Source organism: Anas acuta, chromosome 17, assembly GCF_963932015.1.
Source record: "Anas acuta chromosome 17, bAnaAcu1.1, whole genome shotgun sequence".
NCBI lineage: Eukaryota > Metazoa > Chordata > Aves > Anseriformes > Anatidae > Anas > Anas acuta.
In genome coordinates this window covers 11652464-11674613 of record NC_088995.1, presented here as the reverse complement: position 1 = coordinate 11674613, position 22150 = coordinate 11652464, and the positions used below count along the sequence as shown (strand labels likewise).

General features: G+C 47.0%; 1 protein-coding gene across 20 annotated transcripts in view; it reads left to right on the top strand.

The window, feature by feature from the left end:
* Positions 1 to 22150, top strand: part of FBRSL1 (fibrosin like 1) — a 513602-nt gene that overhangs the window by 164709 nt on the left and 326743 nt on the right. The gene's annotated exons all lie outside the window — the stretch shown is intronic.

Genomic DNA, 22150 nt, shown 5'->3' with positions numbered 1-22150 from the left:
TGGGAAGATGTTTGGTAATATCACACGTTCTGGTAAAACTTGACACAAACAAGCGATTCTGCAAGAAGTCCTGCTCAAAAGACACGGTAAAAAAATAGAAAGCCCATGGTACAGTGTCTCTTCCTTTGACAGTAATTGTTTTGCTCTTTGTATTATCTTACACAATGTGACCACACCACCCGCTGCTGTGACTTCTGAAAAAACAAAACTGTTCATCCACGAGCCGGGAGGAACCAGAAGGATTCTAAATTATACAATTTGTAGAGGAAATGACTTGTTCGGCTGAGCTACGTACTACCCAGTGAGCTGCTCCTAGCCTGCGGCGTGACCTCGAATAACCTCCGGGAAATTTCTGGTACCAACACGTGGCCTCCAGGCTGCGGGGAGAAGCCCGCATGGCAGGTGTGGGGAGTACGAGGGCATGCTGGTGGGCTCAGCTGAGTTGTTGGGCTCCAGGATGGAGCCCAGGTAGGCACAGGCACGGGATTTTCAGCAGGAAGCATAGGGACAGGCCTCCTGCTGTCTTTACTGCCCTCCAAGGCTGCCCGGCCAGCAGCTGCCTGGTGCTGACAGCCTAAAAGCCACATCCCAGCTTTCTGCAAATGGGGCAGGTATGGCAAAACTGCAGTGCTCGGTCTTCCCAGCGTTTCACCTTAGGACAGGTGCGTGTGTTGGTGGGTTAAGGCATCCTTTTCATTATGGTTTTCTATTTTAGCAGTTGAAAACCTCTGAATTCCCAGGGCTTTGCTGCAAAACTCTCCCACATGCAGTCTTACCGTACTTCTCCCAGGTTCTCACCTTGCATCCACAGTGACACGACAGTTTCCCAAAGGGAAATTCACCTTACTGCTTGCTAAGTTGTGTATCTCACCGGGTCCCCAGCGCCCCCCAGTCTTCCTGCAGACAGCAGGTGGGTTTAATTTGCGATGTGTCTGCGGTGGGCTGCGTCCTGCCTTCGGAGGGGACGGACGCTGGAGTCTAAGAGGTGGTTTGTTTTCTTTCCTCTCCAAGTGCTGCAGTCATGTTTCTGTTGGAATAGGTTTTCAGGTTTTGAAGCTAATGAATGTTAACAAATCACTGGAAGTGAAAATAAAAATAGAGAAGGAAAGTAGGTGAGATACCACTGCAAGCTTGGCTTGTGCTTTGTGGATCTTTTTTTAATAGCAAAGAAGTGACATCAGCTCTGCTGCAGGCATGAATTAAAGATGAGAACTTAATAAAACTTGTTGGAGGAGAGAGGGAGGAAGGCAAGTAGAACTAAAGCAACGATGTCTTTATTTTTAAGCAGACAGCACCACCTCTGCTTCAGCTTTCCGAGATGGCGGTGGCGAATAACAAAAGCTGCAAGTGGTCTGTGAATCAAAAGTGCCCTCTGCTGGAAAACCCTGCGCGGAGGAGCGGCTCCAGTTGCTGCCCAAAGCCTAATTACCCTCTTCTGCTGGGGAAGGGCCTGGCTGTTATCCAGGATGCTCTCAGCAGTTGCCTTTGCCATGACATGCCCAGCAGGGATTGCAGTCTGAACATGTCACCGGGCACTGGTGGAGGCAGAGATTTCACTCCTGTTCGACATCATGTGTGCGGGGCTGCCCAGCCGCTGGCCTGTTTGTTACCCAGAGAAAATGTGAATTTGCATTTGCAATAATGCCACGTGAAAGATAAGAATCTGGGTGCAAATGCTGTGCAGATAACATCACGCTTGGCAAAGACACAAGTGATAAAAAAGGGATGGAGCTAGGAAGGAGCCTACGGTAGCCCTGCGGTCGCTCTGTTGCACACAGCAGCGCTGATGGAAGATGCCGAGCTGCGCGCCGCTCCAGACTCCTCTTCTCTGTGAAATAAACTAGTTGTGTGCAAAAATGTGGCTCTAACCAGTTAAATCCTCGCTATAATTCCTTTTGCTAGCCTTCACTCTAGCTTTTAGGGTACGGACAGAGCCCCTGGCATAGCCGTACCCTCACCTGTCCTCGGGGTCTGGTGTGGGCTGGTGCCAAAAACGGGGCGATGCGGCTCTCAGCCCTCAGTCCTATGCCTCTGAGGGGTACTGGAAAGCACAGGGGGGAAAATTAACAAAGGGCGATAACATCCAAGTGAGTACAAGTTAAATGTTTATGGATTCGGCTGCTTGGTTATCCGTTCTGTGCATCTTCAGCAATTGCGGCGACAAGGGCTGTTTCCTTCCTAATTGAAATAATACTTCTGCATCTGGAGCAAAAAGGAATAGGATCCATCTTGTTGTTTGTTATCACAGAAGAGTGTTTTAAAAGATGAATGCTCAGATTCAAAAAGAGCAGAAATCAGAGCAAGTAGATGAACTGAAGCTCAGGAATGCAGCTTGTACCAGTTGCATTTCGTGCCCCTCGGGAGAGGAGCTGCCGCGTGATGCGTTGTGGTGATGTTATCCAGCAGCAAGCAGTGATACTGACGGATTCTGAAGGAAAAGCTGGCCAGAAAAAGGGGGAAATAATCCTTGTGGCTATGAAGCAAGCTTGAAGTCCTCAGGGATTTTTAACAGAGGACTTTTTCCTCAGGGGAGCCATAGAGCTAGTGTCCCAGGCTTCGCTGTGCTGGCACTGGTTGACTTTGGCAGGCAGGACTTTTTCCTCTCATTGTCCTGGAGATCTCTTTGATTGTTCTGCTTGTACTCGTGGGTGGAAAGGCAGTTTTACTTAAGGTGGAATAAATATTTATTCTCGTAGAGCACTTGCCACAGCTGCTGCTTTGCAAAAAGCTGGTGGTTTCAGTTAGGAGCGAGTCATGCAAACGCAGTGCTTTTATGAATTTGCACCTGCTGGCTGTGGTTTGGGTTTGAATGAATCTAAAATCTCGGAGGTGAAGTTCACCAAAAGTGGTAAGCTTTGACCGGCTAAACTCAGTGAATTATTCATTCCTTTCTCCCAGTACCGTGAAATTACCACCAAATCTTTTACCTGCGCTCTGGATGGATTTCTCATTAAATCTGGCTGACGTTTCGGGTGTGTGCCAATCGTTTGACCTGTTTTCGGGTTGATTTCAGAAGAACTGCAGTGTGTAACATCCGCGAATTTAGACACAGGTTTCTTGGTGCCTAATTCAAATAATTTATTGAACTGACAGCACGCTTTCTATCAGCTTCTGCTTACAGCTGGAAACAATAGGATCAGATTATGTGAAATGCTTCCTTTCAGTGGAGAGTGCTGCTACCCCTGCAACCTGCCGGCAGCTGAATGTCAGGTTATAGCTGCAGGAGCGCTCGGGGTGTGCTTGGCGAGCAGGCGGACTCGAGTAAGATGAGTGCGTGTTTCTGTTGGACACGTGCTCTTGGTGGCAACTTGGTTGGTCATTTACTGATGTTGTGCGTTGGGATCTCTGCTTGTATTTCGGCTTAATGCTTTCAGTTTGGGATGCAGAAATTCCTGAAGTGTCCTTCTGGTAGTTGTAGGAAGAGACAAAACGTGAGTCCATGTATCGTGAATGTAGGATTTCTGTAATTGGTTTCATTTTGAAGCGAGTAATTTCAGCAGTGGTTTTTGGAGTTACCTTTTAATCCACTCCAGTCTCTTCCTTGCCCCACAATCCATGCACATTTCCTTATATTTTTAATTTTTTCCCCCAACATTGGAGTGACAGGTTCAGGTCAAACTGGTATAATTCTGCCCCTTCCAGGCAGTGAATGTGAGTCAGAAAAGTGAGATTACAAACAAAACCAAAAAGCCCTGTTTCCTTATAACATAAGCTTTATTTCTTAGTAATATCTGGTGTGTTGGCAAGGGAGGGTGTCTGGAGTGTTTTCAGAGGGATTTGGTGCTTTGCTTGGAGCCAGGCTGCGCTGATCCTGTGCTGTGCCAGCGGCAGCCAGCCTGGCACCGTGACCGCAGCCTCCCTGCTCTTCTCCTGCCATGGTAGCTCAGCTCGGGGTGTGTGAGACAGATGCGTCACGGCAGCCTCACGCAGGGGAAAACCAAAGTGGTCGGGCAGTGCCCGCGGGGCGATCCCAGCTCTGGGTCCCCCTGGTGAAGAGCAGAGCAGGACTGCGGCTGCTCGGCGCCCTCCGATGCAGGCGGTGGGGTCACAGCTGTGTCTGGGGGCATGGCTCTGCACCCCCAGGGCTGCTGGCGTTCCTGTGCCACAAGGACTCGTGGTTTCTTAATGTACACTGGTCTTCCCTGGAAAAGGTATGGGGAACACTTCTCATGGCAGCCCAGCCATCCAGGTGGAGGGAACACGCGGGATCTACAGGTTTCTGAAAAAATGGATTTATTTCCTGCAGACTCCTCATCTGGAAAAGCAGCACATTGCTTTCTTAACACCTTAGTGAAAGGGGATACATTTCAAGGGATTGATCCATTAGTTCAGAGTACGTGTTTAGTTGACAAATGAAAGGAAACCCAGCTGAGAGAACTGACTCGCAGTCTCAGCATGGGTCTGAAATGTGAAGTGCGATCTGCGAGATGACTCCTCTTGTAAATTTGTCTCATTAGCAAGATGGGGGGCTGTCTGTGATGCAGAGCATTCCCTTTCTGTTGTTCCCCTCGTTGGTAATTTCTAAATATAAGAAACAAAATACCCTCCACATAAACAATCTCCAAAGGCAATTGTTCCGCTCGTATTTTTCTCTGCATGGAAAACCAACTGCTTGTCTCTTTGTGTAGAAAGTAACAGATCGCTAAGCAACGCTTGGTTGCTCCTTTAGCAGTGTTTCAGTGTGGAATTCCCCCACAGAGTACACTTCATATCTTAAAAACCCTAAAAGCTGGAGCGGGCCGTGCTGCTGTCCCTGCCCCTCGCTCCGCTCCAGCTGCTCGGTGTGGAGGTCTGCGTCTGTGGGGTGGCTGTTTGTGGGGGTGAACAGTCTCGTCTCTTCCTTCCAGGGCTTTTTCCCATTTGCAATTTGGAGTTACATGAGTCTGCCTTGATAGAAAGGGCTCTTACAGTTTGTTTTTTGGAAAATGATTAAACTTTTTCTCATACTTCACTAGCAAATTTGAAAGGCAAATAATAATTCATACAGGGGTCTTCGTTATTTTGGTCATGCTTCTTTTCAAGCAGTGTTGTTTTTCTTTATAAGAGGTCCTGATATGCATGGAGTTCAATAGTATCTGGTTGTTAAAAGTGAACGTTCATAGGAAGCCAAATTTCAGGGATTTCCTCTTAGGGTCAAACAGCAACTTGTGCCTGTGCTAGGGCTGTGCAGAGAGCGGTGCCTTGCAGCCCGTCCCCAGGAGCTGTCACCCCAAGAGAGGACCAGGTGCAGTTTGCAAGCAGTGGTCTTCTGTATTTTATCCTAACCAGCTCCCTGACCTTTTTCTTACAGTGTCCCACATTATAACGGTATTGCAGAGGTCCCAGGTTTACACACGGGATTTTCTATCATGTCAGGGATTCGATATATCCATTGCATTCACTCTGAAAGTTTCAAATACAGTCATTTCAGCATATGTAAGAAGGAAGGCAGCTGTAAGCATCTCATGAGAGGGGCCCTTCTTTTGCATCTTGATACATGTGTGTGTGACCCTGCACTCTTCAGAGTTGACAGGAGTGGAGGCTTCAGTGGATTTGTAAGTCAAACCAAGAGTTTAAGGAAAGTCCCTGTGTTTCTGGCAGCACCCCAGCACTCCCGGCGATCGGTGCTTTTCATCTAAGGTGAATTGCAGAAGTTCCTCCGCCGTTTATCTTTCAGACAGTAATTTCAGCAGAACTTCTGACAGTGTGTATAAAGTTAAGCACTAATTTAGGATGAAGATCATCCTTCAGTCTGCTCAGCTGCTCATTCGTAGATGGATTACAATTTACCTGAAGAAACTAGGTCTTGAGAAGAATGTCTGGATTTATGAGAGCATGATACAATTTTAAACAGCTGTCTTACTGACCCAAGGGAGTGAAGTTTGTGTCCTTTTTCAGTAGACCAGCAAGAACATGCCTACTTAGGAGTCCTGCAGATGGCAAACGTCTCTGTAGTAAGCAGCCTCTGGGTGAAGGTGACCGTGGTAGCACTCCTCAGGCGCTTTCTGTAGTTGCACGCCATGGTACTGGAGTATGCCGTTGCTCCCTCTTGGCACCTGTTTTTTCAGTGTGCAGGGTTTCATTGCCATGCCAGGGATATCCTTGGTTGGTTTTAATTTAAAAAGGGCTATGTGACTGAGTCTTGTGCTGCGGTTTGGCTCCGTCCTGCTCAGCTGCTCAGCACAGTGCGGCTTGCCGTGCAGCGCAGTGAATGGCAGAGAACTTCAGCTTTGCACTTCTCACTTCCCATTAACTTCTTCCAGAGGGAGGATTTGCATCGTGACAGTCTTTGGTCTGTAAGTGCAAAAACCCATGTAATAAGTGGATAACGTTGTGACTGTGGGCCCAAGAAACACGCTGGGTGATAGGATAATTAGTCTGGACAGATGACATGGCTCAGCTGCAAGTTTAAGATTGCCTTCTTTGCTGTGCAGACCGGCTGGAGGAGCAGAAGAAATATGTGAATGTGGCTGTGCTGCACCTCCACCACGGGGCAGAAATGCCTAAAAGCACCAATTCACCTGTGTAGGCCGTTTTGAGGTGTCCCCAGCTGAACTCCTTTTATACCAGGAAGAACTCACTGTCCTGCATACTTGCGTGCTGATAAAGACTTTGACAAAGAGAGAAGTTAAAAATTTCTCAGGACTAGAGCCTGTGAACCAGAGTTTGTACCTGGCTATCGTAGAAAAGTCCTTGCAGGGCTGGTGCGTTGATCAGGAAGAGCTAGAGGTGAGAGATGGATATTGCAGCCAGCGAGGGCCCATGCACTGCTGTCCCCAGGAGCTGTACAAAAAGGCCCTGGAAAAGGTGCTTCCACCCAGGGGGGCAGCGACACGGCCGGGGTGAGCCTGCTGGGCACGGGCAGGTATTGTCACAGCTGCTTGGAAGATCAGCAATAAAGGGCAGTAACTGCACGTGGAAGATGAGCTTCTTTTAAATAGAGGCTTCATTAAAGAAAGATTTGTCCCTTTAGCGAGGGGACTTTTTGGTTAGGGAATTCTTGTTTTTCTGTTGTGTATTTAGAGTTTCTGTTTTAGAAGTGTCAGTGAAAGCAGCCGTGCTGGTGTAGGCCTCAGTCAGCAGCAGCCGCTAGAGCTCAACAGGAAGAAGCACTGAGCTCCCACACGGCGTGGGGCCTGCCTTTCTTTATCGTGCACCTTTGCTCTTGTCCTTGGTCATGGACAGGGCTGTAGCTGTGCAGGAGATGTGTGTGGCCCCAGGGGTCTCGTCAGCGCAGTGTGAAGCCAGCAGTGGCGGCTGGGAGCCCTGCAGCGAGGGGGGCAGGGGCCCTGCTGGCCCCGCACGGCACCAGGGAACCGGGGGGCTTTGGTGGGGGCTGCCGCTGGAGAGTGCTGGCAAGGAAGGGTTCAGGAGGAAAAAAGGCATTGCTTTGGCCATGGTGAGCTCCAGATGATCACAGGGGTGTAGGCTGAGATATCCGCAGATGGTCTGTGTTGAAATGTTCGCTGGACGTGTGCAGGTGAAGTTATGCAAAGAGCAAAGTGAAGGCTGATGAAAGGAGCTGGCTGCCAGCTGTGGGCTGATCCTTCCAGCTAGCTCTGCAGTCATCCTTTGGGGCGTGCAGGCCTGCACAGGCACACGCCAGCTCTCTCGCTTGCCTAGCCAGGGCATGATGTGGCTCTTCACCACCGAGGGCACGGATGCCTCCCTTTACCACCAGTGGGGGTTCAAGTGCCCCGCTGAGCTCTGCGAGGAGTGCGGCTCCCTCCCCACCCACGCTTGGAAGAGCAGGAACTGTCCTTGCTGTGAGCCTGGCCTCTGCGCTGCCAGGCATGCAGGAAAGCTTGCAACTCTGCTTTGCCCAGGAGTCTGCATGAATGAAGAGGGAAAGTATTATTTTTTTTTTACAATAAAAAGGGGCTTTCACGGTGTTTCTTTTTTATTTATTTTCAGTGTTATTTATATGTAGCACATCAGGACCCTCCTTCAGAGGTGGGAGCAAATTGCAGCCTATTCCAGGTGTTTCCTTGTTTGCTGCTGATGCCTATAAAAAGGAGGAGGAAGCGTAGCCATCTCCAGCTGAAGCCACGTGCACGTTGATACCAGTATTTGGATATTAAGCCGTTTATTCCCCAAGTAAAAATGTGGCAACCTTGTTCTGTTTGCCTCACTTGTTGACTGCTGCCAAATTTAGCCATAGGTTACTGCAGCAGTAAGCTCAGGAAAGGTTCCCCTCTCTGAAAATAAAATCACTTTCTACAACCTTCATAAGTTTTAATTAAAAGGAGCATGTAATGATTTTGGCATTGAATCCAATTTCATATACTGTTTAAATCGAGAAATAAAATTATTTCCATCAGGCTTTTAGTTCAAGGCTTGTAACGGCTGGATCATTTCCTTTTTCATCAGTTTCTGAGTTTTAAAATGGTTTATGAACTTTAGCGAAATCATTTAGAAATGGATTTCATGCAGAATAGTTAATAAATGAATAGCAGAGCCATGTAGTGAAATGAGTCTTGTTTGCATCTCAAGCAGCACAAATTTAAATAAAACACAGGGTTTTGCATAACAGCATTTGTTTTTAATGTCAGCAGTGTTTTTCAAGCCACCTCCAATATCCTTCATTTTTCACAGGGATATCTTTGGCAGCAAGGAGGATTTTCAGGGGCTGATTTGAGGTACATAATTGGAGCACTAAGACTACACACACAAAGTGTCACTTAATGGATGAGGCTCATTTAATTGTAGGCTGCTCAGAAATAACCCAAGAAACACTTGACTGGTAGCTAATGCAGAGGTGTAATTAGACTTCTACATAAGTGTAATTAGGCTGATTGCATAGAAAGAAAGAGAGTTCATAAGGTTTTTAAATGTGTGCAGAGTCATTTTGTCTCCCTGTCTTTTCCCTAAGCTGCTGCCTTATCTGTGCTGGACTTAAATAAATAAAATGCGCACACTGCTCTTTAGCTATCACTCACCTGTGCTCTTCTGGCCTTTCACCGTTTGTGGGTTTTGCTGGCGGCGCTTTGGCCCTTTTGGGTTTTTTGTTGTTTATTAGTGCTGGGTTTTTCCTTGCTAAAGCTGCTTGGCAGCTGGGGGAGGCTGTGCCCAGCCCGGGGCACTTGGCACAGCAGGAGGAAGGGAGGGGTGATGCCACCCGGCTCCGGGAACTCACTGAGGACCTGCTTGTGTCAGGGCATCGTCCCAGTCTCTTACTGGTTGTGGTTCTTGGGGGAGGAGGGGCTTTATGGGACATGACACATGAATGAGTGAAAAATCAGTATTTACAGATCTTTTTCTGCAAAAATTGCACTGTTTTGCTTTTCTTTTGCCTTCAGTGAAGCACGTGTTGCCCAGCTAAACTGAGTAGGTATCAGACGTTCCTTTACTGGTTATCTGTCCAGCATACATCACCGAAACCTGAACTGACACGGTGCCCTGCTGGCTAACAGTACAGACACAGAGGATGTAAATTTGTTCCTTATTTTCTTCTAGTAACATTTAAAACAAGTACATTTTTAATGATATTTTATTCTAATGTCTTACAGATTGCACATGTGGGATAAAGAAAAAAATCTATGCAATTTGTTTTTCTTTCAAATGGTTGAAATAACCCTAAATGTTTCTCCTTTATTTATATTTTTTGTATCTGTGTATATACGTATAGGTTTTTAAACACCTATTTAAATGTTCTCAGAACTATCCATGTATTTACCTTGCATGGTACTTGCTGTAAAAGTGCATCAGTATAGAGAGGCAAATATGAAATAGCAACCCAATCGCCCCTGAAATGCTGACACTTCGTTCTTTGCTGTCAGAAAATGATCTTTTAGCAAGCTGTACAATAAGAGGGAGGTTGTTGAGAAGATTAGTGCTTGGATGAAAATCTCTGTATTTGCTTTGAAATGCATCCCACATTAATCATTTTCTTGCAGTGATGGTGTTTAGGTGGGGTTGTTCCCTGGGAGCAGATTGCTGTGCAGATTCCATACAGCATTGAGATAAGGGAGCTTCTGGTTTTATCACCTTTTTTTTTTTTTTTTTGAGAAGTGCTGTCTAGAATTTTTACATTTATTTAAGTAGCAGTAACGACAAGGAGAATGTTTCCATTAATCAATAGTTGTTTCCAGTAATCAATAACTGTAGCTAGTTGTGAGGATACAGAGACCCAGAGGAAATGTAAGGGTGAATTAGGAGCATAAAATACAGGGTTGGGACGATTTCAAGCAGTATCTAAACTGAGAAACAATTTCTGCTCCAAGGAGGCAATGTGTTGCAAAGGTGAGAGATGCTCAGGATATCCAATGGATTTCTTCACGTCACTCAGCCATAAAGAGCAAAGCCTCCCAGCTGCATTGCGTGTTGTCTGGGTTCACCATGTAACTGCTCACTGTAGCCAGGTTGGTGCCGGTGCCTGGCTCCGTTCTTTGCCCCGCCTGGCAATGCCCGTGGCTGTTCCAGCCCGGCAGCTGTGCAGGGCCATACCAAACGAGGCGGTGGATGCGGTCCAGCTCCCAGAGTGCCAGCATCTGCACGCATTGGCTCCGTTTTTTTGGCATTCCCAACTGAGAAACCAGTGATTAATTCAGCAGAGATCGGAGCTGGAGCCTGACCCTCCGAAGAGCTGCTGCTGGGCCAGCGGTGCGGCACGGTGCTGCGCTGGGGTGGCTCACACCGCCGGGCCCAGTGCTGGGGTTTGCTTTGTGTGAATGGCTTCAGCCTCCTAGGAAGTCTGTCCAAGAGAGACGAGGGTAAGAGTTGCCATAACCCCAGTGAGAGCACGGGGAAATGGGGCTGGAAGAAGTCGTGTGCAGCCTGGGGAAGGATCAGAGGAAGCAATCAGGGACAGAGATAAAAGGAGGCAAGTGGTGTTGGAGGGAGGGAAGAGAAAGGATTCTCCTGTCCCCAGCTGTTCTTTGGATCTGGCTGTGTGCTTGGTGCTGTCTCCTATACAAACCGTGGTTCTTGGGGTTTTTTATAGCTCTTCCAGGTTGCTGTGGGTTGCACTGAGTGACGGGGGTCAGGGGGAGCAGGACACCGCGTATGCTTTGCTTCTGGATAGGGTTTATGCCATATGGGCTCAAAAGCCTGAGCTGGGGCTTCACAGGCATTGGTAAATAATTATTTCCTGTCCTGAATTGGTCACATTTCTTAAGCAGAAGGCTCTGGACAAATCCGTAGCTTTGGTGGTTTTTAGAGGACTTCTGTCTCCAGGTTGTTTCTGCACCAAGGACAATGGGAAGGAATAGAGAAACTGCAGAGCTGCTCAGCAATCTTCAGCTGAGGTTCTCCAGCCAAATGTAGCTCATGCTGTAGGTTTATTAAGCAGGAGCATTTATTATCTGCCAGGTGCCAGTAAGTTGTGTGATTACAACCGCTTGTTTGTCTTCACCCCCTAGCTCAGATGGCTCCTCTAGGCCTTAAGAACTGCAGAAACACCATCTGGCTGCTGCTGCCGCGTGCGGAGATATTGCCATCTTTCAAGTCTTCAGAGCTGGAGTCCTTTTTTCTTCTTTTTTTTTTTCTTTTTACATTTTAGAGAGCCTAAGGCCTCTTCCCACCCTTTCTTCCCCCTCCTTGTTTCTTTCTGAGCAGCAGTGTGCCTGCCCCCCTCATTTATACCCACGTGCTGCAGGTGTGTGTTGCCAGTGCTGTGTTCAGAGCTGACAGCTGCTCGGGTTATCGCCACCCCAGTGTCCTGGTGGTTCAGAGAACAGTATCCTGACCAGAGCTCGCTGGAACACCTCGGGGAGGCGTGTTCGTGTTTCTGTGTGGTGCAGCTATCAAAGGGGGAGCCTGCAGCTCCTCTGCACGCAGGGCAGGTCAGGCCCTCACCACTAGGTGAGAATCCGCTGTGGTGAGGTGTGTGTGTGTGTGTGTCGGTGCCAGGTTGTGAAACAGCAGCTGGGAAAGGACGGGCTTTGGGGTTTGGGTTAATATTTGTACCGGGAGGGAGGGTGAGAAACGGGTATCGTGGGCACTGCTGTGCAGGGTCAGCGGGAGCAGCAGTGTTTGGGTGGTCGGTTCTCATCTCCACCAGCTCTGCAGCTGCAGCCAAATTGTTGGTTTTTTTTATATAAAATATCTATTCTCAACCTCATGAGGTAACATAACCATGCCTCTGTATATCTGTGGCTGCCTTAGAGACAGGCAGCATAGCGAGCAGATTCAAGGGGATAAATGGGGGAAGTGCTCACAGCATTGGGCTAAGGTGAGCTCTGTGGATGTGTTTGTGCTCTTCACTGCGCCTTTGTGCCATGAAGTGGTGGCTGCAAACCTCCTTCACAGGTTGTTTTCCCACATCCACCCTCCAGGGGGGAAAAACAGGAAATTGTTTTCCCTTGAGACATTCCAAGAGTTTGAGTCCTCACCCGTCTCCTCCTATTAGAGGCTCCGGGTGGCACAGCGTGTGGAGGAGCTGGACGCTGGGCTTCCAAGAAGAGCCTTGTACAGCTCATGCAGTCCTGAGCAGAAAATAGCTGGCTCTGCTCTCGGGCTCCTGCGGTGTGAGGATTAAAGCTGGCTGGGGGAATGACAAATCTGTTTTGTTGCGGCTTCTGAGATTTCAAAGTTTGTTTTGGTTCAGTGTTGCGACAAAAGGAAAGGCTTTTGAATGTTGTTTGCAACATAAGCATGAGTTGAAACACCTCATTTTGGACAGCACCAGCCAGGATCAGCCAAGTAGCTCTCAGCGCTTAAAATGGCTGAAGGCAGCTTTGTGTGAGAAGGGGAGAGCGTGTACAAGTGCAGATTGCATTTTATTTGCCTTGCCGTTTTCTTTAATGTAGCTCTCTTGTCATCAGAGAAAATGATGTTCTCGCTTTGTTGGCCCAAAATAGCTGCCTAACAGGCACCCCAGAAACAGTTTGCCCCTTGCTGCTCGGTGGGGCACGTGTTCTGCATGCGCTCCTTGAGCACTGAACTTCATAAAAGCCCTGTGCTGGCACCACTGTGACAGTGGTGCTGCTTTCAGGTAGAGCTGAGACCCTGCCCCTGCCGTTGTAGCACAAACCTGTACTTTGTGTTCCTAGGTAGCCTCTTGAAGTTGCTGGGATTATTGATGTGAGTAAACCTCTGCGGGACAGAGGATTTAGAGGAGAAGAGGGTAAATTATGTGTGTGTCCAACCAGCAAGCTCCAGCACTCTGCTCAGAGCTGTCCTGCCCAGCCCCAGTAGTTTATAAGAGCTAAACCCATCACACTGCGGTGTGTGATTGCAGGTTTGTGGTGTGAGGATTTAGGTAAGCAATATTCTTCCACTGTTTGTACAAGCTGGAACTGCCTGCAGTTTTTAACAGCGCGTTAAAGAGTTTTTAGTTTTCAGGCAGTACAAGCTGTGACAAATCGTGACTTCTTCGATTAAAATCAATAATGATGCAAGTTACATAAAATATTTAACAGAGAGTGGGTGGTCTGGCTGGCAAATTGATTTTCTTTGGGGTACAGGTGAATGTGCATGACAGTAACTCTATCACCGAATAATCTGCGTGATGAGAGATGCGATCAACTTTATTAATATGACTATTCGGGTAGATGTCTAACATAGATCAATGCCTGCTGGAAAATGCTGGGTAATTGGTTAGAGGGATAGCCAAGCAATGCATTAGAAAGCAGTTTACTAATCTATAGCAAGTGGATTAAGAAGTGGGATGGCTGCAGAGGAGTAGGAGTTCGTAATCTCCATTTCAGAGTGAAATCAAAATGAAGCCTGCACAAGCTGAACCTAAAAAACAACAAAGCCAAACACCAGAAGATTAACATCTTGCCTACATCAGTGCTACTGTAGCTCGAATACGTGATCAGAACCAAGATTGTATTGTTTTAGTGGTACAACTGAACAAAGTTCTGGATACTTCCAATTTGCTAATTGGTTTCCGCCGTGGAAAGATCACGAAGTGGCTGGGATACTGTGAGTCGAGTTGGTTAATATTGGACAAGAAGTGATAAGATATGAGACTGAAAAGTCCCTGAGTCTTTACCTTCCTTATCTCTTATCACTCTTCTTAATACTTATAGTTTTAAATTAAATGACTTCCCGTATTATAAAATAATTTATGGTTTATTGGTGTATGATACAATTTTGCTCCCTATTTGTTGTCGTCTGTTGAGCTTTCAGACATGTCGAAGGTCAGCCTTTTGGCTGACCACGGGGTCAGCCCCTGCAGTGAGGACTTTTCAGTTCATAAATAAGAACACAGCTACTAAAAGATCCTGATTTTCACCCTTCTGATCACAACTTATTAGAGAATAAGGAAGAGGAGAGGACTTCAAACCTCTCAGGAGGGATTAGAAGCCAGAAGCAGTTTGTGCGGGTAGCAGTGCCTTTCCCTGCTGCTTTCAGAGCTCGTTGCTTACCTGCTTCCTCCTCTGCAACGTGGAAAGGAGGCTCAGCCGTGTGCCTTCCTTCCTGTGCCTCTAACTCCTGGTTAAACATTTTTAAAGATTTCGGGGATGGGAAGTTCGAAGTGTTAATTATTAACCTCTCCCAACAACTGTCCTGTACTGTAGCTTTCACTTCTCCGATCTTTATGTTTTTCTTGGCTAATCTTTGCGGCTTTGATCATGTCTTGTTCTTGTTGTATAACAGAACGGGCTCTCGCCGTCTGGTGGAAAGAGCAGAGTTGTGTTAGCTAAAATAAAGTACAGACTGTGCTGTGGAAGCTTTGGGCAAAGTATGAGCGGGGAAGATGGGCTTTCAGGGGAGGTAAAAGCAAGCCGCACGTGGCTGAAGGTGGGAGATGTCAGGAAATGGCTCTGGTCCTCCTTCCTCTTCAGTTTCTCTGTGGTGTGGGTGCAGCCGGCATGTTTGGGCTGCTTGATTTTGGTTTGGTGAGGAGATGGAAGGTTGAAGAACTTTACATTTTTTTTAATCCTCATTCTTTTCCTTATTTTCCATCTGTCCTTGTTGCAGGTGGGGGTGGTAGTTGGGTTGTGCACATCTCTGTGCCCTGAGGAGATCCCAGTTCTGTCTCCAATCCTCGTGTTACTGGGATAGCACTTTCTAGTTATTTTACAGGAAGATGAAAACCCTCCATAAACTGCATTACTAAGCACCAAACAAGTGTTGTTTGGATACAAGTGCATCTCCTTTTCTCTCGGATTGCTTTTAAATGCATAGGAGGCCTTCCTCCCAAAGCCAAAGCAGATGCTGCTCTAGTTTCCTCTGCAGCCTTCCCGAATTTCCCCTCGGCCTATGGAAGCTGTGCCGCCAGCCCAGCTGGGATCACTCTGCCTTCCCTTTGTCTCCTTCTGAACGTTCAGCTGAAGGATGAGACAAGCCAGGGCCGGTGAAGTTAACAGAAGGACATGATCCCTTACTGCTCGGGTTTGCTGGTGCTGTGTGGCATCTGTGGGCCCAGGCCCCTGAGGGACCCAAGACCCGCGGAGCCGGTGCTGCCGAGCTGTGGGCGTTAATGATGGTAACAAACGAGCCGGGTCCTCCCTCTCCCTGGGTTTTCAGGCTCTCCAGGGGCTGTTCTCTGCTTGGCCTCCTGGCGCAGCTGTCGGGCAGTGCTGCTGGTGGCAGCGGGCGTTTGACACCGCGCATCTGTCCGCTGCCAAACGGAGAACAGCCCCTTGCCGTGAGGCGCTGCACAGCTCTGCAGGACCTGCCGGGCTGCAGAGGCTTCAGGTCGGGTCAGTGTAGCTCATGGCGAGTGCCTTGCTCTGTATGCCTGCCTCTTTTATACACAGCACACCCACACTGCTGAAATAACAGCTGTATCGCATGGGTAGTGCATAGAAACGAAGTGGTTAATGTTCTCTTTGGAAAAGGGATCGGCTTCACTGTAATTAAGGTCTTAGAGGCTTTCAAAGGACTAACACACAAACCGTATTTCTAAATCCTTGACCAATTTGTGAATCATATCAGTATTGATCAAGAAGTGTTATGTGGTGCAACACATTGACGGGGGTTTAGGTTGATGATTGTGGTGTGATACTCTGACTATGAAGCTTGTGTTAATGAAAATACTGCAGGCTCCAGAAATGTTAGGATTACGGATGGGAACGAGTTCTGATTCTCAGCTGTTTTAACATTCAGCAGATGGTTAACTTGCCTTCTGAATCTCTGCATAAACTGGGTAAATTCTTGGGACTACCTGTGATCTTTCATCTATTTCCTCCCCTTTTTTTTGGAGTGCTAGTAGAAAAATAATTTGCAAATCATTGCCAGGCTGTGGAATGGGAAACGTTTTGCAATAGTGAGAAACTTTAAGCCAGAAATAAAACCCCTGCTTCTGATTTTGCAGCTTTTTATCCTACTGCACTTTTGTTTTCTAGAAACTGGGAATCCTGTCCTCGAGGTGGCTGCCAAGTGAGCCATTTAATGCTTAATTTTCAATAGTCTTGGATGAAATGCAATATAGAAACACTTAGTCTTGATGTTCTTCAAATTATCACAGCAACACTGTGAAAAATAATGTTTTTCCAAGCTTTCCTTTCTCCTAATATCTGCACTGATTTAAGTTTCTCTGAAATTTGTTTTCTAGTCTCACAAAACCTGACTTTGCTACAGAATTTCTTGTGCATTTTCTTTTCTTTCCTTCATGAGAAATTCAATTTGCTGCAGTAAAATAATCTTAGTGCTGAAATAATAGATATATTAAAGTATGAATTACCTTGGTGGCAATAAAGGACAGGTTTTTATTGCTTGCTTATCATGAAGGGTTTGTGTTTATGAGTTCGCTGTGTTGTAAGTGCATTACATTAGAGCTAAATTTAACATGGCTAGGTAGCAGCAGCATACATAGATAATCCATGAAGACACAACAGATTTATATGGCAATGAATTTTAAAAAATAAATTTTAAAAAATGGAAGTGCTTTCATAGCTTTTCTCAGTAAAGAAGCTGTCAGTAGTAGTGAAAGAATAGATGAGTAGCTTTTTTAAAAAAAGGTTTTAATATATTTCTATTAAGAAAAAAACAAACACAGCTAATCAGTAGAAGAGTTCTTCTAGATAACGAATATCTGGCCAGCTGAGGAGATCCTCATGCAGCAGCACAGGAAGGAGGGGTGGAAAGCGAAGCCTATGTGAAAGGCTGCTCTCCTGGGCAGAGCTGGTATCACCTGCAGCATTTGCAGCAGCCCCCAGACTTTTGGAGCTTAGTTATAAGGAGAAATGGCCCAAAAGACCTCAAGTCGTTTATTAAACTGGACTGGAAAAGGCCCCTTGTCTGGAAGGAATATTGCTCTTTAAATTCACATCCTGTCTTAACGTGGAGTAATTTCCGTGTGTAGTTAAGCTGTAAAAATTGTCGCCAGGAGTGGCCGAGCTGTGTTTATGCTTAGCTCTGAAGAAGTTTGGGTGTTGGTGGTGTGGCAGCAGACTAGCAGGGAAGATGTCTTTTCAGCTCATAAGAAAAATATTATGTTGATTACATTTGGTGCTGGCGCAGAGAGAAGTGAGCTCTGTGCTCTCAGAGCCTGGCAGACACCGCTGCAGCAATTTGGGTAATGCTGATTAAATCAATCCCCGTCTCTAGGTACAAGCGGGTGGTTCTTGTTCCAGATCATACAGCTCAGCAAAACCAAGTCTTGTCAACACCAGATTGTAGACCTGAAAGTTGTTATTCTTAGATCCTATCAGATGGAGAGAAGTGACAGAGCACCGTACAGGTTAATTTATAGCATCTGACGAGGTGCGTGAGCAGGCACTGCTGCACTTGCTGAGATCAGGACTATGCATTGCCCAGGACTGCGCAGTGCATGGTGGTGAGTATTTCAGCTGGTTTTATTGAAGTTTTAAAAAGTCATTATTCGGCTAGACCTCTGCTAGCATTGACAGCTGCTTTGTGTTCTGAAAAACCTGACGTGAATAAAAATTCAAGAGGCAGGAGCCCAGCCTCTTGCTGGTGCTGAGTAGCATTTTGTGGTCTTCGCTTGAAGCAGAGGGCACTACACATAGCGTAAGGTATGGCTCGCCAAGGGGTGGCAGGTCAGCACCTGAAATGCTCCTTCTCATCCGTCTTAACGTAGGGGTTTCCTTGTATGAGTGTAAATACAAGCTGTTGCATTTAATTTGATGATAGTGCCTTCAGAAAGCAGTGTGAGTAATCCCAAGAAGCCTGATTCTCAGTGTCTGTCAGGCTGCCCTTTACGTGGTGATTTTCCAGTGCAGCTGCTGTCAGCTGATTGATGGAAGTTGATTTAATAATGGTATAAACTGGTAAGTAACCCTTGATTAGATTATTGTTAATTAAGTTCACTTAACATAGATTGGGCGGTAAGTTGGATCCAACCTGTTCATCTGAAGGGACTTCTTTTCCTCTACCAGCAAGAGCGAGGGGCTGTGACGAGGTGTGTGGCACCTGCAGAGGAACAGAGGAGGAACTGGCTCTGTGTGGACAAATGAGCCTTTTGAGGGGGGCTTTAAAACAGCTTGCATCTGCAGGGCCCTTGTTCGTGAAACCCTTTGTACAAGCAACGCAAGCAAACTCTATTTCAACAACTCCTGATAAAGGAAGAGTAAGGGAAGAAAAGCAGGACCTGTAGATAGGAATATAAGAGCAAATCTTGTCGGCTCGTGATGCGATGCCTCCTGCCCTTGGGTTTGTTGTGCAGCACAGAAGCTGTGTGGGAGCAGTGCGCGGGGGCTCCCAGAGGTAAATCCCAGCACGGTGCTCCATTGATTTGGGCAGGTGGGCGCCATCGGGTGCCTCTGGTGGCACACGATGGGTCGATGGGATATTTGTCAAGTTCATCAGGGCTTTGTAGGGCATCGCTCCCAAACGCCTTGCTCGAAAGCTAGGATTTTGCTTTCAAGGGCAGACAAGGAGGAAGCAAGTCTGCTTAGTCTGAGCAGTGTAGCTTTAATTGAAGTCATGCTTCTCGATGGAGCAGAGGTAAAAAGGAGGAGACGTGGAGTAACCTTTATTTTTGTTAGGTTCCCTGATAAGCCGTCCATTTGATAAGAAATGCTGCTCCATTGGTGGAGCTTACAGGGCGCAGTTGTTCTGCGATAAGCACGTGTTTATTGTCGGCCATAAATGCCTGAAGTGACAGTTTATGGCAGGTTTGATTGGATGTTTTAATGCTGAGTGCATGCATCAGTACTGCTTTCAAAGGCTGGTTTGCTGCACACTCGAGGGCTGGTTGAAGAAACGAGTTGAACTGTAACGTTAATTTGTTCCTCGGGACCCAGGGAGATGCACAGCCCTTGCCAAAAATCGTACCAGTGAGGCTCATCTGAATGCAATATCCAGCCCCAAAAAGGATATTACGCCAAGAAGTCGTGGAGGAGGAACACAAGGATGATGCATGCTTTGGTACAGACTGCGTGTCTTATTGGGATATTGTGACATTATTGTGACATTTTTCTTTCTTCGTGTTAGTACTCACGCTGTCTGGGTCTTTGTATGGCCTCCTTTGGAGCAATACTCAAACACGTGAGTGTTCTCAAGCCCAGTGCATGAGGTAACTCCTCGTGCATCTTCCTGATGCCAGAAACCAGCATTGTCCCACTCTGAGGTATTTAGGAATGAAAACCCAATTAGTCTTCACACTGTAACAGAAAGGAAATAACTCATTTACTCTTCGGGCTAATGAGGGGTGTGATGTTGTATTTATAGATGTTCTGTTCCTGCTTGAGCTGAGCTGAACTTGAGATATATTCTTTCTGATTAAAATATGAAGACACTCTATTATTTCTATAACCACATTTAAGTCTTGCAATTTAAACAAATTAGTTTGCATTTCACATGTCAGACACAGTGATTTATGGAGCAAAATGGGGTTTTGCATCTGTTTTGTCTCTTGATTCATTAAATTTTGATTGAAGAAAGTTTTTGAAATAGGGTGTAAAAGAATTTCCCATCCTTAGTGAAGGATTTCTTGCTTGTTTTTTGCAGCATCTGGTTGAGTTGTGTTTTGTTTTTTTCCCCCCTGTGTGCATATGCCAAGAAATCTTGAATTTCCTTTCCTGATTTTGAAAGTTTGGCCCGAGGGAATTGAGCAATTTCTCTGCTTTGCCCTGCTTGCTCTCCGGTCACCCGACAGCAGCAGCGACGCGTAAGTCACTTCTGACACCACGGAAGGGACCCCGCTGCCCCTGGAGCTGCTGCAGCACCTTCATCGCAAGCCCCGGCTGTGACACCGCAGGCACTGGGTGTGCCGGGGCGGTTGCACAAGCACCGTGCTGGGAGCAGCAGAGGGCAAACCGCTCTGCTAGGGGCAGAAACCCCGCGTGGCAGGGGCGAGCTGTTGGTTTGGAGGCACAGCAGTGTGTTAGGAGCATAACGTCACTTGTCTGCCCCAGCACGGGGAGCACAGTAACTGGGAATCGTGTCCAGAGGTGGCCAGCAGGAATCGCTTCAGATCAACTGGTGCTGCTGTCCTGCTGAGGTAGCTTTTTTGTTTGGTTTCGGGATGTCACTTCCAGGTATGTTTGGGATGAATGAGTGCTTTCAGCCATCCTGTAAATCCAGGTGTGGCCTGATGAGAGAAGTGCGTTACAAACAGAAGTTGAGAAGCAGACACGGTGCCTGAGCAGAAAACACACGTAGGGCGTATTTGGCTTTCCTGCAGGGGAGTAGTTGGGAGAGAAAATGTGAAGCCAAAAAGCTCCTGAGCAGATCCTGCTCTGCGACACATGGGTGTGCTCCAGGTGGGAATTCCCCAGGGTTACCAACCATGACCCTGTGTTGAGACAGGGAACCCTCTGCTGGGGTTTGGGGGGGAGCTGACAGCCTGTAGGGTTCGGCAGGCCGGCGTTGGCGGCTGGGCTTCGCGCACCCATGGCAGGGCTCAAAGGGCGCTGCCGATCCCAGGGACAGCAGGGAGCGCACAGGCTGGGCAGAAACCTGCCCTGGGGCTGGAAAGAACCGAGGCAGAGAGATTAGAGGTTAAACTGGAAGGAGTGTTAAAATATTCTCCGTGTACGCTGGCTGTAGCTGCGGATTTTAATTGCTGAAATTACCTTGTCAGGATGCCTTATCAGCTGCTGTTCTAGTGATTGTTTGGTTTAGATAAGAACTAAAGTGCGATAAAACCTTGATAACAGTTTAGAGATTACAGCTCTTTTGAAACTGCTGGCACTTGCTGGGGGCTCGGTGAGCTGCTGAGAAACTACGGTTGAGTTTATTCCACTGCAATTTTTTCCTCCGCCCCCCTTCACTTCTTGTATTTGGTGTTCTGTTGAAACGCTGAAGCTCTTGTTTTGGATCATTGTTGCTTTGAGAAACAAAACCTTTCTGAGTACTTCCTGGGAAGGGGCTCTGCACGCGGACAAGGTGACCCGTGCTGCCGAGTGGAAGTGGGTGCAGAGGGGAAGAAGACAAACAAGGTACCTGCGTGCCTCTTGAGACCCAGGCGATCGGGTGCCCCGAGCTCCTCGCTGAACTTCAGCTGCTGCAGCAGTGCAGAGGGCTGGGTGCTCAGCATGCTCCGTAGCATTCTCCTTGAGTTTCCAAAAATAGAAAGTTTCTGTAAAAAATGTTTTGGTTTATGACAGCTCATTTAATGGAGCTGTGTAATAACACATCTCCTTAAAAATCTAGCCAATATTTGCGGTCGTTGTTTTGTGCCGCTTGTATTAGTTTCAATTTTATTTTTTGTTGGTTTTTGTTTGTTTTGTTGGTAAAGACAGAGAGTGGTAACAAACCTCTAGCTGAACACCTCCCATTCGTGTGTGCTGGATGGGAAAGCAGCGGGGTTGCAGGACCTGGTGTGGATGTCTCCAGTGGGAATCAGACAAAAGTGATTTCCGTGGCACAGCCGCGTGGCCTTGTGTTGGTTCTGCCTTTCTTCTGCTAAGCTAGGCTCTCAGCAGCTCTTGCACATCTCAAAGGGTGAGCTGCTTAGGTGTTTCAGAATAATTTGAATTGATTGTTTTTCATGTAAGTGTAATTTAAATGAGGGATTAGAGAAACTTTTATGTAACTTGGATGAGCAGTGGGGAAATACTCAAATGGTAGGACTATGGGTAGAAAATGGAAATTCAGGGGTTTGAAAAAATAGACTTTCATGGTGGAAAATCCCTTTTAGTGTTCTTTGCGTTTGGATTTCTGATCATGCTCATTAGGCTTAGTAGCAAAGCAGGACATCCAGGCATTCCTTGTCTACACCTGTTTTTAGCCTGTCCAGCCAGAAGGGGAAGCTTAGAAGTGTTATGAAATAAGCATGGGGGAGAAGTGCCTGTAGTGATAGTTCCATGTCTTGCGCATTAAATACATTTGCAAAATTTTGAAATAATCTGACTGACAACAGTTAAAC